The 3967-nt window shown below is 34.1% G+C and overlaps 1 pseudogene; it reads right to left on the reverse strand.

Moving 5' to 3' along the window:
• Nucleotides 1-3270: 3270 nt before the first annotated feature.
• LOC145263967 (5S ribosomal RNA) lies at nucleotides 3271-3387 on the reverse strand (annotated as a pseudogene).
• Nucleotides 3388-3967: the final 580 nt, after the last annotated feature.

Raw genomic sequence — 3967 nt, forward strand, 5'->3', positions numbered from 1 at the left:
GATTTTGTCGGCCGAAGATAAAAAATCCCTAAAGATGACTCGTGTAACACTGTTGTGAGCTAAAGGCGAGAGGTTTTAAATATTCTCATACTTCGTATTTGTCCAGTAGAGTTTGGGAGGAGGGGAGGGTGTTCATTACTGGGTACTCGATGCTAGTTTTGCTCATTCTCATCACTTAGTAGTAAGCTATCAAATGCTACCAGATCAGGCTGTTTGAAGATATCGGCTTCTTGACTTAAATGCATCAAACATTGATGTTGCTGTTGTTTTGTTTTTTTTCTCTTTTGCAAAACTCAATCATATTCTGCAAAGCCAAAAACGGCAATTTCTCTCAAAAAACAAAAAACAAAAAAAAACAATCAAACCAAACACCATAAATAAATATTTGAAGCTATAAACAACTTGAAGTATAAAAACTTTTTATCAAAATAGCCAAACCTAAAAAGGATAAATATGCCATAAAACAAAACAATCAAACTAAACTCCATGATGTTTCTGAATTGTTGAGATGAGGATTGGTTATTCGTATTATTTGGATTAATCGGACTACTGTTCTCATCTTGAGTGTGATTTTCACGTTTTGGTTGATATAACCTCCGACCTTCTTCAGGTGTATCTTGTTGAACTCTGGAATGTTTCACGAGTTCGACAGAAACCTGAATATAAACTGGAGTCAACCGAATATAGACTGAATTACCTCTCTTAATTGCACCGCATAAATTACGTTAACACACTGGTTCTTCTTAGATCACCCAAGTTAAGCAATATTAAGCCTTGTTAATACGAGATAGGTGATCCTTTGGAACTTTATGTCATCTTTAGTGATCAGGATATACATGAGGCTGAGGACCGCATGTGAGTTTAATATTCTTTAGAAACTTCCTCTTTTGGTGGAAGCCAGCTCAGCCTACCTAGATTGAAAAGTGCACCGGGTATTACCTCCCTTGATGTCACATGCAAAAGAATAACCACTTATACATGTAGATATTGAAACAGGGATGTAACACTTAGTATATCACTAGACTTTTAGCTTGTTAAAAACTGAAAAAGTTATAGCCTGTTGACTTAGAATGAGTGCTATATGCCAAATTGAGGGTTGAATATGGTTAAATTTATGCCAATTTTTGCATTAAATACTTATCCGTATTAATTCCTGATTATACACTGAACAGATCTCATAATAGTTAGTTTGCTGCACCTTATCATAAAGATGCATACAAACTTTTAGGCAGATTGGCCAGTAGTTTTAGAGAAAAAAAATGAAAGTTTATTCTCAAGATGTAGGGTGTCATTTGTTTTGATTGAGAAAAAAAAATTTTGTGATTTATTTTTTTTGTGATCCATTATACACCTTTTTTTTTTTTTTTTTATTACATTTAATCATACTTTTAACTGAAACTTCTTTTCAGTTCAATTTAAAAAAATATAAAGCTGTTGAAGTGTTTGTTTACTTTGTGGATATTATGAAAGATCCACAAATTAATTTCTATTTCTTTTCTTTTATCATTATTCATTCATTCAATCATTTCTAACATTTAATTGCATCTCAAGAAGCAATAAATTGTCAAGATGAATGGTTTTGTTGTTTTGTTTTACGGCATATCAACCCTTTTCAGGTTATTTAATGCCAAATCCAGAACAGGTTTAGAAAAGGGTTTTATGTTTCAAGTTCTTTATGTTTTGAAATATTTATTCATGATGTTTGGTTTGATTGTTTTGTTTTACAGTATATTAACCCTTTTCAGATTCAAAAAGTGAGAACCCAAATACTCCTATTAATCAGAAAAGAAAGTGATATATATATATATATATATATATATATATATATATGAAAAACTGTTAAAATAGAGCTTACATAGCAGATACACACAATTCAAGTCATTACCTTTCCAACGAGCCTTCATTTGTTAAATTCTGACCAATAGTCGTTGAGATGTAGAACTTATAAAATTGCCACAAATGGTGCTATATTTATGGACTAGCGAGGGGTACTTGGCGTTGCCCGGGTGTTTGGAGGTGTGGGGGAGGGGGGTTAAAAAAAAAAGGTAACTATGAGGATCGAACCCGTACCGTTGAGGGAAAGTTGTAAATTAAAGTGTGAAAAAAAAAAACATGCGACGTTAACCATTGCCCCACCGCAACATGCTAATGGAAACGTGTTTGAATTTATTTAATTACTTGGATTTAGCAGGTGCGCGTTTTAATGAGTTAATGAGGTCAAGTTTGACTGCGGGATTTCATTTACTGCTTTTTTTTTTCCCCAAGATGTTATTGGAAAAAGACTAACCCACATGCGGCGAGCGACAAATGTTGAAGATTTATCTTCCCGACATCGAGCAAATTAAATAGACAGGCGAGCTTCGTTGTTAACTGTGAGATATTACGATTTATATGTGATATAAAAAGTTTTAAAAAGTTGTGAACCGACCGACCGCTTCTCTGAAAGAAGCCTTTTGTAGACACACAGAAAAAGCGAACATACATACATTTTCGCTTTTATATTTATAGATGGACATATATGTACTATAGTCAAATTGAATATTGAAATGTTCATATCTTTGGTTCTATGGGACGAAACTAGATGAAAATTTGAAGGTTTTTTGAAGATTATAACTATTCCGTGATTAAAATTTTATGACAATTGATAAAAATAAAACTTATATTTTCAAACTAATAAAATATTTACCGACATTTATATATATATATAACTTCATTCAATCAAAAAAAACAACAACAAAAAAAAAAAAACACTTAACATATCCAACTACACCTAGGCTGAAAGTAGGCCAGCTTACTACAATGAAAGGATATCTACCCTTTCCATAAACACATAAAGAGAAGGGGTGAACCGGAGGTCAACTGTGCCTTTGTCCTGTAAGTGCCTGCCCATTGGCTGATTAGGATGGGCGTGGTGGCAACTAGAAAGCTGATCGAGTAACAAAATACTCAATAGCATGTGCGTATATATAAACACGCGAATACCACAACTTTTCGCGTAAGACTGACGAATTCTCACAAGATTGAAACATGGAATATTCTGTGTAGCTTAATTGCCATATATATTTTCATAACTTAATATATATACAGAGCTCCCTCAGTTTTTGACAGACTATGGTTACTCACGAAGGGGTGCTTGCACATGAAAGTCTTATTGGCAGGAGGTGCGCAAACTCCAACCACACCTCTCCTGAGTCGATATTGTTAAATACCAGTGGCAAGTGAAGTGTATGTACAGGACGACTAGAAACAAATGCCGAGATAAGCAGAGAGCACATACAGCACCTAAAATTCCCAAATGGTCACCCATCTGGTACTAACCAGGCTCGTAATTGCTTAACTTTGGTGATCTGATGAGAACCAATGTGTCAACGCGATTATGCCATATATAGATATATCAAAAATTTGTTAATTCATTACCCACGCAGCATCAGCCATATAGCATAATGGTGAGAAGCCTTGATTATTATTTGGGTGGTCGGGTTTCGATCCTGGCTTGAGGCGGTTGCCTGTCTAGCTGCACTGATGAGCTGTGAAACAGCAAAACAGTACTGTATGTGGATGACTATATATATAGTGTCCTGGCAGGTCAACTTCAGTTTTGCTGCTTCAGGATAAATTTTGCTTAGGGTGTTTTTTTGTTTGGTTGTCTCCCCTGTAGCCTTGCCAGGCCACCAATAAATTTTTTTATACGATACACTTGCAACTTGCAGAATTGTTGCAATCAACAATGGATATTGCATCTTATGGATTGCTTTTTTATGTTTACTTTGGATTTTTTAAAACTCAACTGATTCTGGATTATGCTTTTCTTCATTGCATTGGATCTTATGATTCATGATTTTGCCTATATATATATATATATATATATTTTTTTTTTTTTTTGCATTTATACCATAGAATATCCTTTTTTTAAACGTTGCTTCTTTTAGGCTCTCATTCAAGCTCTATAGTTTTTCAATATATACGC

Source organism: Euprymna scolopes, chromosome 39, assembly GCF_053919585.1.
Source record: "Euprymna scolopes isolate OS-2025 chromosome 39, ASM5391958v1, whole genome shotgun sequence".
NCBI lineage: Eukaryota > Metazoa > Mollusca > Cephalopoda > Sepiida > Sepiolidae > Euprymna > Euprymna scolopes.